General features: G+C 42.8%; 1 protein-coding gene across 1 annotated transcript in view; it reads right to left on the reverse strand.

Annotated features, from left to right (window-relative positions):
• The window catches only part of LOC146798492 (cdc42 effector protein 2-like), a 50,181-nt gene extending 38,078 nt beyond the window's left edge, over positions 1 to 12,103 (reverse strand). Inside the window, exon 1 of the mRNA XM_085625762.1 lies at positions 11,830 to 12,103. The gene's annotated coding sequence lies outside the window, so the exon portion shown is untranslated. The remainder of the gene's footprint in view (positions 1 to 11,829) is intronic.
• Positions 12,104 to 12,586: the final 483 nt, after the last annotated feature.

The following is a 12,586-nucleotide window of genomic DNA, read 5'->3' on the forward strand; positions in this document are numbered from 1 at the left end:
AAGTCTCAACCCGGCACCCAATGTCGCTGGCACAAGACTTTACCAGGATTTATCTGAAACTCTTTGTAAATGTGTCAGCATAGCACTAGGTAGAAACATCCATAGTATCCTTGGGGTCAATACCACAAAGCAATCAGTTATTTGTCCCATTTAAAACTTAAGTAAAATACAGCGACTTAGAGTAAATTACATTCTATATAACTCATTATGTCCAACAGATTTCATTCACGTAGGGATATAGGTACAAACAGTACTGGTGGCACAGTGCTTATTATACACACCCACACTGCAACAAAACAAAGTGTAGGCTAAAGATATGAGGACTCCGCGTTTGTCCAACATGTCTTGGAGAACCGGTTGTAAAATGTCCATTCCTGCAAGTAATGTCAGTGAGACGGTCAATTATTGAACTTTAATCTTTATATGAGAGAGAGAACACTGAATCCTGTTAATCCCCCCTTGAATTCAATAGATGCAGTTTTTCCTTTTTCCTAAAGATGCCCAGGTTACCCTTGATAGAGAGGTCAGCCCTGGTGTTTTTAGAAGCATTTGAAAGTTTTTATGCTGCATACTATGAAAACAAGGGACCGCCCACCCCCAACCAGGCTATTACTTTGCAACTCAAAAAAGCAGTAACGTAGCCGGCAAAGTTGGCCCACGTGACTCAGAATCAAACAGGAGATATACATATAGCACTCAAGTAGATGAAAAAAATAGGTCAGTTCTTTAGATCAGTTAGGAAAACAACTTAATTTCCCTAACTTGCACATCCTATGTGAATGGATATATAGCTGCTCCCGGAAGCTAGCTCTGCTTCCTGCCTGAGTGGCTAACGTCAAGGCAGCACAATTTAAAAACGTAGTTTGAAAAGATGCACTACATAACTTCCTGTTTATCCACTGCTTCTTCCTGCCGCTGTTTCCGCTTAGTCGCTGTCTCTACTGGCATGGATTCCATCTTAGACAGAGGTCAATACCAATGAAGTGAAACAAAGAAAGAGGTGGGTGCCTCAAAGACAATCAGTGGAGCTTTCTAAATAAATCCACACACAAACAGCCAAAATGTTCTCTTCCTGTGACAGGGTCCAGAATGCAACTGACCAAAGAAGACCAAAGATGGATCACTGAATGCTCTTAACTGTTTAATACAATGTACTGACTGCCAAAGCATTTCCAACAAGTATGCTGTACATACAGACAGTGATGATAGGCAAGACAAAGGCAGACAGGGTGCTTAAGTAGACCAAGTAGTGACCGGAAGTGAGGGGCGTGGGGAAGATCAAGTTTGCGGTTGTGTGAAGATTAATAAAAAAAGACAGATGTTTGACAAACATACCTAGTGTGGTATGATACACAGGCAGCAAAGTACACATGATCAAAGATTGTGGGTAGTGTTAGTTGGTTCGTGTTAGGTGTAACCAGGAGGTTGCATTAAACCACACTTTATAAAACTCCCAAATTAAAAAAAAAGTCAGGAATCAGCAGTGCCCCAGGGTCTGGCAAGGCTCGCTTATAGCAGATTTGCGAGACATCTGGAACATCTGTGGAACTTGTGATCCTCGCCAACAAAATGATCCATGAAACAAGACATACCCTTCATCACTACTGTGGGGTTTTGTGAAGAATTAGGAATAATACAACAACCAAGCCGATTGTGTTTCTCTGCCTTCTACACCTGGAACTTCAGGGGCGAAAGTCCTATGACAACATTCATTGTCCTGCACCTCCTCTGACCACCTGCCCATCTGAAGAGAGAGGAGCATGAGTCAGGTGTTGGACTTGAAGTCGACTCTCTGCATCGCTGGCCATTTCTTTCTTCCCTCTTCGAATTCTCAAAGCACTTAATATCCAGGTTACAGACTGTACAAATGGGGATGTGAACTATGTACAAAGCATGGTGTAGAATACATACACAATCCGCTCAACTTGATCCCTTTCAGTATAAGTAGAACTAGGCAAGGATCTGGGAGAATATTGTCTGAAACTATCGATCACAAATTCTTTACACATTCATCGATTGGTAGGCAGATCACAGGCTACGGTACGACATCAGTTGGAAAGTGTGGTAAGGGGTGTGAAACAAGTCAGATGCATTGTTGACCAGTGGTCCTATAGTGCTAGGAAACATATTGTGCTTTTTTGATTGTTGCTAATGTAGGGTGCCGCAGGAAGGCTGCTCGCATGCCAGAAAATTGGATTACAATATGGAGCCTATAACTGGTACACACAATTATGCAATGTGGTGAATATTAGCATTCGCTAGTACTAAAACGAAGATCATTCTATAGTTGACCAGCTCACAGGTAGGAGTGCTTGCAGGATGTTGATTGTGCTTTTTAGTGGGATTATTGGCATGAAGCCCTAATGGAAGATTATAGCCTTTAGCATTTTCCTACACTTCAAGTAGTCGCTGGGGAAAACTTCCACGCGTAGGAGACTTTCATCTGTGTCGACCCTCCTGTCATGCTGTGTATCTCCCAGATGTTGTAGGATTTGAGTGCCGCTTTTGTAGAGAGATAACAGCTTGTGGATAAAGCTTACCTTCCAATGGCACCAATTTCTAATTCAACTAATACCCTACAAGGGCACTGAATATTAATTCAACTCATATCCTGCAGTGGCACCAATTGCTAATTCAATTCATACCCTGCAGTTGCACTGGCTATTAATTCAAGTCATATCCTGCAGTGGCACCAATTACTAATTCAATTCATATCTTGCAAAGGCTTTTATTACCATTAAAGCTGATCAAGTGAACCATTGGAAGTGGGGTACTAACAATGTACATTTCATTTGCCCTTCAGCAATAGTCTAACTTCTTGCCCCAATTTAAACACTGAGGAGAACAGGATGTAAAATTACCGCAGTATTCTGATTTTTTTGCTTATGGCAAGGAGAAATATCAGGAAATTGGTTTTACTGAATGAAATTCTGTACGTAATTCCTGACTGCCAAGCTTTTTTTCGGGACGAACTTCACCAGGATTCACCTTTTAAAAAGTCTCCTTGGAGAAAACAGGGTGCAAAGCCACATGCATAATTACCAAATTACATGTAATTACCATGCCACTTGTCCGATGGATGTGGGTAGGAACTCCCTTTCCATCCTCTCTCTTTTTAGTGTACCTCAGAAGAAGGTGGTACACAGCATAATAGAGGACAGTTCTAATAAGTAATGCCTATGGTTGCCACCAGCACAAAATAACTACTCCTAGGGTTGCAATTTTAGAACATCTGGGTGCGGCAAAGAGTAGTTATATTATCTTGCTTTCCAAATAAAAGTGTTTTCTTATCATGATAGGCAGATAAAAGTGGGAGGGGGGGTTGACAAGGCTTATTTTATGCATTCTTTGCAAATAACAGAATTCTGGGCTAAACCTTTCATGCACTGAAGAAGATGACCTAAAATGGAGGCCTAGAACCCACTTCCAGTGTAGAACAATGGGGTTGATGAAAGGGCAATAGGCCAATATCTGATAAACAATGCCTCAAATACTGCTCAGTTGTATTCAGAAAGGTTCTGGGGCTCACAAAACTTTAACATAACTGTTTCCACAAACTCTATAACTTTGGATGCCAGTGCAAACGGTTTCTAAGCCCTAATAATGATAGCCCACGTATACAATACGATTTCGAGAAACAGAGATTATGTCAGAGTGTGATTCACCAAACCACAAAATCAGTTTCCACTGGACCAAACCCTGCCTTTGTATCAGTCAGTCAAAACACCGCTCATTCCTCGCAAAACCCATAAGAGGTAATAAAATGAATGAACGGACTTTCTACTTGAGAAAAAAATTCTATTTGTTTTCACGTGCTGCCCCTGATACTCAGTGTGCACCGGTAGGACGAGGAAAGCTCTGCATGGTAAAATAAATACTCAAAATAGTAGACGGAGAATTGAAATTTTTAAAAAAATTACTGCGGTGCACCACAGCCCGACATCAAAGAGGCAAAAAAGGTTTTTATAATATATTCTGACCCAAAAAACAAGAATAGCAACCTCCAACGCAAGAGTGTATTGGTTTGTCCCTCTAGAAAACCAGCAAGGGATACCCAACACACTGTCAATGAGGAGAGAAGGAGGAAGCTTCGCCCCATTGCATCCAGGGTCTCAAGCATGTCAGCAAACACATTAGAGGTTGGTGGAACAATGGTTCTTCTCAGCACGGTATGGTATTCCATCATTCTGTAATGGGCACACATCAAACACAGAGATCATGGTTCGATCCAAGGTTTTGAGATTAGGAGCACATGTTGATCAGCTGTATCCTTGGCAAGCATCACTGGACGAGCCTGACAGGCCACGAGACACTATTCATGGAACCGGGCCTGGAGCATTCTTACCAAAATTCCTATCGTTGAGCTAATAGATAAACACAATAAGGCAACGTGGATATCCCATTAAATATGTTAACAAGTGTGTGTTACCCCTTAGTTCTTAAGCCATACTGGAAGCAGGGAGACAGACACTATGAAAAATTCCAGCAAACCTAATCCTCAAACATGAGCCACTACAGTCTGTAAACAGTCTTTTATCTTAAAAATACTATGCGGAAAAGAAGTTTGCAGCGTAGCAAGAACTCGCAATTTTGGATAACCACTTGACGTGGACCTGCACGAGGAGCAGATCTTGAGAAACAGACCTACCCTCATAAACTTGGAGTGGAAAAGTCATTATCCGCTTCCCACAACCAAAAGGAGTGGGTGTAGCGTTCTAACTACCTGCTGTAGCACACTGCGTGAAATCATCCACCCCCCCTTCAGGCTTCCATGCCTAGAAAAACAAATGAGACACAAAGCGCATTTGAAGAACCTATCACGGGGGATGTGGGGGGAAGAGTGCTTGAAACATCCATATTGTGCTATTCTGCTTGAGACTTTATGGTCTAACGAGAGGAGGGTCCATAGAGATATTTATCGTTATCAATTACTTTACACATCACATAGTTCTTAGGAACGGTTACTCTGCCTTCCTAAACCGAAGCATCAGGACGTTTATGGGGAGAGGGTAGGGCACTGCTGGAGTCCTGCAGACCCTCTACAATCAATGTCCATGGAGGAGAACCTGATGTAGCAGACACCTTATCTCTGAGCCCTGACCTTGATTTGTTTTTCCTCTGGTACTGACAATTCTAGTCAAACTAGAGACATCAGAACTGTGTCTAGTGAGGGTTTGGTACCTGGTAACTAGGGAAAGACTATCATCATGCGTAGTCTGCGGTTACTTTTCATGTGGGAAGTAGAACAACCTGCAAGTATGAGAAGCGCTCTTCGGACCAATTCTTCTTGCCCATACGCAAGACACACCAACACCCAGATCGTTTCAATCGCAACCGGTCTCTGGAGCTTCAACAAAGTGTTTGGTTCATTTCTCCGAATACAACCAAGGGGGTGGCAAAGGGCAAATGTCCTAGGCAGGTAACGAGGGCCTTCTAACAGTCAAACAGAAGGTGTTCTCAAAAATCCAGCAGTCCATGGAACAGTGCTTTAATGGATGAATATGTAGGCAGATGAGCAAAACAGGCACCGGCAAAGCCAATAGGTCTTGTGTTGGACATCGACCTTTTCATTTTGGCAATCCTTGTTTTGTCTTTGTGTTCGCAAAACATTTTGTTTGGGAAGCTGTTGGGCTCTCCTAACAAAAACGATTTTTTTTTTAACACAAAAAACACACACTGGCCAAAAGAAAAATATTTTGGTCTGAAAAACACACATTGACAGTTGTTCCTGGCACTTAAGGGAACTACTTTGTGCGGATGCCCTTCTTGTGAAAGGGCAGAATGCTGCAATCTGCAACACAATCCCAGTTAAGTTAGTCAATGGCTGAAGTGGGCTGACCCACTACTCCATGCTGTATACAGAGGTGGATGGAAGAAAAATGTGAATGACACAATAAAAGGCCAACTGATGAAGCGGGCAGGCTGAAAGCCAAGCCCCTATTAGCAAGTATATTATTGATATAAATATAGTAAAATGAAAAGGTTTAGGTAATTCCACACATTTAAAAAAAAACTCATGCCTGTAAGAAAGTAAAACCCAACAGGAACCACTGTAAGCATCTGTTGCAAAAGCAGAATCCACTGCACCAGCAACGGGTTCCATTGCACACATGTTGCTGGAAATGTAGCTGATGTGTTAAGTGTGCAGGAGATGCCAGGCAGGAAACAAAATGTCCCATTTCTTTGGCCAAAGAAAGTATATGGGCATAAGTATACCTTATATTCACATGCATTGATTGCTCAAAAACTGCTATGATTGATATTTCTATGTTCTATTATCAATATTTCGACGACAAGCTTTAGGCTCTGGCCAAGACTTACTGGCTAGTACTTGATTTAATGTTGGGCTCCCTTTAATTTAAGCTTGCCAGGAAACATTTTTACGTAATCCATCATCTTTATGAAATCCAATTCAATTTCCTAATGTTCTGGCTGTTTATGAATAAAAAGGTATCCTCTTTAATTTTGTACAATAATGACTGTACTGAGAAAGTAAGTCTAGGCCCATTTCCAGTTTGTTAAAACTCTTTCATTATTTCCCTTATCAGCTCAATTCCTTTTTTTAATGATTTTCTTGATTTTAAGGACATTGGCTTTTGTTTTAATAAATACTACATGTTATGTTCCCAAAGAAAGTAAGCGGGAAGAGAGCTCCGAGTCTCTAGAACTGACGTCATGTATTGAGAGGAAGTAATGTTTGGTAGGCAGAGAGAGAGCAGGCCGCGTCCTTCCTTTAGATGTGTTTGAGTCACTGCTACGACTCATTACAGGGCTTAGACCAGAGTTAAGAGTACAGAACAGCAGGGGAGAGAGACCCGTTTGCTGAACTCAGAACAGTGCGATATTAGAGGTGCTTACACAGTAGGCCTGCTTAAAGAAAACAAGGTGAGAGCATGTGAGGCCTGCTTACAAAGATCATCGCGGGGGTGACTGCTTCATAGAGTGCAAAGGAGTAGAGGGGAGGGTGGGCCCGCTTACTACAGGATCCTGAGAGGTTAGGTCTGCACATAGTGCGCTAGGTCGTGAGAGATAAGGAACGCATGCACGGTGCCCGTCACAGGTTAGGCGGCCATGATAGTGCAAGATCATAGAACGTTAGATAGAGGATGTGGTCCGTGGGCTTAAACTGCCGACTTTGGTGCAGGAAATCAGGGTTCGAGCCTCGGGGTCGCGTCCACTTCCTGTGATTCTGGGCAAATCACTTAATCTCCCCGGGCCTGAATATGTAATGTAAATACGGTGCTCATGTACAGCGCTCCAATAACTTCGGGTCGAGTTCGCGCTATATAAAAGATGCAAAAAAAAAAATATATAATATATGTTTACAGCATGCAGGGGACCTATGGCAATGCCAGTCTACAGGGCACCGGGGCTTTCGGAGACTGGGACTGCCTACAGACTGGGCCGCTGGAATTATGTGTCAACGGAAGAAAAGGAAGTGGCGCGGGTCCCAAGGTGTCCTGACCCGGCAGTAATTAAAAACTGCCCACGGACTATATTGGATGTTATTATCTTTACTGGCAAAAACCCTGGCCGAAAAATGACTGCAAAGAACACAAAGCCTTTTTAGATTTGTCGCGTTTTGGTTACTTTTACATTTCCTAAGAGTATTTGCTTTTTCAGGAAGTTGCGTTTCTGTAGGTTTTTGTGCAATATAGTACTCCTATATACTGCGTACTGTGAAAAGAGTTGCCTCTATGTACCTGTGTTAGTTCAGGTTGTGGATGTTAGGGATGGGGTACAAATAAGAGCTGTGGAGTTGAGGCTGGAAACAGAGAGTTTCTCACAGTGCCTGTTAGTTGCTCATAAAGGGGTTCAAAATACATGTTCATCCAATCTTTGGCCTCTCTGCAGAGCGCACAGAGCAATAGTCAGGTGTGCCAATTGAAATTATGAGTCTTCGTGCAAATGAGTGTGAAGGAGGTAACCCGCTGTCAAGATACTGATAGTGCGAAAGATTTTGTTTTATTGAGCTCACGTCCCTGTATCTGTTTCCATTTTATATGAAACACATGTAACTGCTTTGACTTTGTTTCTGTGCACAGTCATTATGTATTTGTGCTTACCCCATGTAATGGTATGTACCCCATATGTAATTCCTGTAACCTCTACTTCCAACTATGTAAAGCGCCCTGATACCCTTGGGTCAAGTTCGAGCTATATAAAACTCTATAAAATAAAAAAAGAAAAAGAAAAAGCAGTGTGTTTTCGTCAGATGGTGTGCAATTCAAATACCCACAATCGAAGGCAATTTTAATAAGTCTGTTGCCTTCTATCGACATGTAACACTATCTTCCGTACACCATAACATTTTAGGAGAAAACGATGCTCAAAGAAAAATAAATGCTCAGACGTTATATAATGTCGCATGGGGTATTTAGTGAACTAAGGATGTTCCCTCCAGTAATTGGAGTCACAAATCAATCTCAATATATGTTTCTCGCAATTAAAGTTCACCCATGGGGCCCAAGTGACCACATTCCCACATCTGTACGAACTGTGGATTGAGAGCCAACTAGACACGTGCTCAAAGATGTTTACTCCATCAATTCGTCTCTCACCTAGCCAGCCACCTCTCTACACCCTGCCCAAGAAACACAGCGAGGACCGGAAATCCCTCCTCAAGCGCGAGCCCAGCTGAACTGAACTGCCACACCTCGGACCAATCAATATTCTCGTCTGAAATCCAAATTAATGTGTATTCAGGGGCCTTTGATACCAGGAAGGATAGGAAACATCCAAAAAGTCATCTTAACACATGCTTAAGAAATCCTCCCACTGCCAATGGGTTCCATGTTAAGACGGTGCGACACATTTAACAAGACCTGCAGTTTATGCAGCAAAAAAATGCATTCTGGGAGTTGCAGATTAGAATATTACGCTGTACGTTTAGATTTTTGAGACCATATGTTCAAACTGTTGTAGGCTAAAAAGACAACACTGGCTAAAAGTTCCACACACTACATGGGGCCATTTGACACCTATGCCACCAAGGCCAGAGCTTTAAGTTGGATGAAAAAACTGGGGGGGTCTCTCAAAGGGACGTGTCTGATGTAATTAAGGGCGTGGCTAAGAAACACGTAACCTGGAAATATGTGCTTAGCATAGTGTGCCACCTACTGGAAATTTCTGCTTCTGTAATCGCATACGGATATATAATACAATAAGTAACAAGCCAGGACTATTGGCTTTGTCAATGGTTGTTAGTAGCATAAGATAAATAGGACAAATTAACATCCTAAATATTTAGCATCTTGTTGCCTATTTGCCACCAATTATATCCAAACACCAATGTCTACCTCTTTTGTATTACATGCGATTTCCGACTGTATGTATAACTTGTGAGAATTATGTACTGTAAAGCGCTCTGATACCCCCGCGGGTCATGTTCGCGCTATATAAAACTTTATAAATAAATAAAAATAAAATAAATAAAAATAAAAACAACAATGGCTTCTTTGTAGAGCATATTGTAAATGCGTCAGTTCTGAAATGATGAGACTGTGAAAGAAATATAACGAGTCTCTTTGAAGTTACATCAAAGACAGTGAAGGGTGGTACTGCTGCAGAGTTAAGGTTTAATGTTTTTATCCTGAGGGTGAGGACAGACTGGAGAGCCCGATAAGGACCCGTCTCAGCACCTCCTTTTAGAACTGCCAGGACTGGTCAATGTACAGCCCTGAAAAGGGCTATCAAAACGTGCCCCCGTGACACAGATCCATTTTAATCCAGCAGAGATTCCATCAGCACTAATTTGTTGTGGTAAAATGTAGTGACCATGAGTTAAAGATACCAAATAGATTTTTTGCGCAATAGAAATTAATGAATTACGCCATGAAAATCAACAAACACATAAGCGCAGCGCAAACTAAGGCCCTCATTTACAGGATTTTGGCATAGGGGCAGCGCAGCTACACCAAAGGGAGAGGGCAGGAATGCACCGCGTTTATGCAATATGGTGCATTCCTCTCCTTCCTCCCTGCGCTGGCGCCCTTTCTGCAGTCTAGAGCCAATGTAGACACCCTTGCACAATGGTGCAATTGCAAGGGTCCTCGGTAGCATGCAGGATTGTTGTTGTGCAGGAAAGACCACTGTTCTGCACAGAAACAATCCTAAGAGGTGTTTTCCTCTTCTGCATTCTCCTCCTTTCGCCTCACCTTGGGAGGTATAAGAATTTGGTGCTGCCCCAGGTTTACATGATTTTGTAAAATCTGGAGCAGCGTCGAAATCCCTACCACAATACCCATGGATAACCTCTAGGGTGACACAGCGATTTGTGCTGCGTCGCCTTACTCAAGATTTATGAGGCCACTCAAAAGGCAGCTTTGTGTGGCTTCATACATCTGATTCAGAGCCCTGCATCACACATGTACCACTTTACACGGTGCAGAGTGATGCAAGGCTCTTATAAACAAAAAAACCCTAAGTGACAATCCCACCAAACTGAGTGGAGAGACGCCTCTGTGATTTTTGCAATCCTTTGATTTATATATTAATAGCAGAGTTGTACACAGCGCCTCCTTGTGGTCATCTCGGGAACCGCTGTGTACATTTGAACTGAGCATGGGCAGCCCCTGTTACTCCTGCCCACGGGACGCTTGTAACCCTGAAACGAGCCACAGGAAGACCCCGTGGGCACCTACTAGGAACCCCCCCCCCCCTTCTGCTTTGGGATATTTGTTAGTATGAGTTACATCGTCGTCCTAATCACGTAAACTGGTGCACTCGTTTATTCATACTAGGGATGCTATTAAAACGAATAGCAGAGCATATAGTCCTGCCAAAGTTACGTAATTTATACAAACACCCACAAAACCAATGAAGTATTATACGGCTCTAATAATTAGTGTTGTGGGTGTGTAACTTCCATCCGCTTCTTTCATGTCCCACTATTTTGCGTTCATTAACCGTCTAGATTTAGAAACAAGATTGCGGTTTGACTTAATTTGATAATGTGAATCCGAAAGAATCCAGATTAAATCAATTTATTACACTGCCGAGTTTACTCGAGGGAGCTCCGCTGTAATTGGGCAACTGATTATCTAGGAGCTTTTTTTTATTTTTTTCTTCTTCGTTATCGTTTTCAATGTTTAAAAAAACACTGGTGAACTTAAAAAGTATTAAATGACACTTAGCCTGCATTATTTAGTCTAGTTTCCTGTAGCGCTATGATCCAACGTTCTAGGCTAGGGCCTCTCAGCGCTACAAGCAACCGCTGGTACAGAAAACTGTATAACTAGTAGTACGTTTATCAGTTCCGGGAGGATGAAGGGCTGAGATGACCTTCAGTCATGGGCGTAGTCCACTGTGCTATTTTACCTAGGCTCCTATTAAATTTTATACCCACCTCTACGTCGCTTTAAATAGGCGCCATACCATAAGTATTAAAGGAACTGTATATCTTTTATAGGCTTCTTGGTAAGGAGAAGTCGGAGATCGTGCAAGGAAAAAACAGAAGGACTGATAAGCCAAGCGTTTCTTGTGAAGTGGGGGCAAAAATACATATTACGGTTGAGACCAGGAGGCTTTGAAAGCTGTTCTCACTATCCAAAGAAAATGTACGTGTGCATCATGTACTGAAGGGACTTTATAAGAAAAGACGCCTTATATAAACCCCATGGTGTTAACAAGGTAGGGGGCCGCGCAAATAAAAAAAACAGCGACACGTGAGTAATTAGATATTTGTGATACGGGCGCAAAAGATATATTGAGGTTGAGATCCTAGAATATACATAACATTAATAAAGGGCACCTCAGATGAATTAAAACACTGATTTAGTTTATCAAATTTATGTGGACATGTAACATGGGTACACATTGTTCACTTACTGGTGGTGTGAAGCTGGGCAGGGCGCGCCCTCTCCTCCTGTTCCTCAGCAGGGAGTTCCCGAGTCCTCCCCGTAGAATCCCTCTGCGTGGTCTCTCCCAGGCTGGGCGCTCGCGCAGGCTGAGGGGCCGTATCAGCGCCGCGAGAGGAGTGTGCGTGCATGCGAGCTCGAGAGGGAGTCTACGCACAGACTGCCCAGGCCAGGACAGCCCTTCGCGCCAGGGATCCGGGAGCGGCCCTGACGTCAGTCAGGCCAGTCCCGGCGCGGACTCCTCCCCCTGCTCTTCCTGTGAACCTTCTCTTCACAATGGACTTAAATCCCAGATAGTGTGGCCCCGCCGCACTAATAACCAAAGAATCACCGTTTTCCTTAAGAGCAGACCCGGACTGGTTGAATCACTTGTTAAAGTGACTTCACCATGCTTACTGCGGATTGATAATCTGGGCTGGGCAGAAACTATGTGCTTCTTAAAAACAACAGCGAAGTGCTTGTCCAAATACATTTTAAGCTGCATTGTTTTGATACGACTTTCTCAACTTGTTTTACCATCCCCTCCTCCCTCACCTCCGTTGGCTCAAAGCATACATCCACTTTTGTGCATAGACAGAGCCTGCCAGTTATGTCTAGTCTGCCAAAGTGTGAGGCACTAGATGTCTAGGTCATATAGGTTGATACACTAATTTGCAATTTCTGAGGCTCTCACAATATGGTTAGTAACGGAAAGGTACACAAGATTAGATCTCGCTACCCCTGGGGTC

This window comes from Triturus cristatus, chromosome 9, assembly GCF_964204655.1.
Source record: "Triturus cristatus chromosome 9, aTriCri1.1, whole genome shotgun sequence".
In the NCBI taxonomy this organism is placed as follows: domain Eukaryota; kingdom Metazoa; phylum Chordata; class Amphibia; order Caudata; family Salamandridae; genus Triturus; species Triturus cristatus.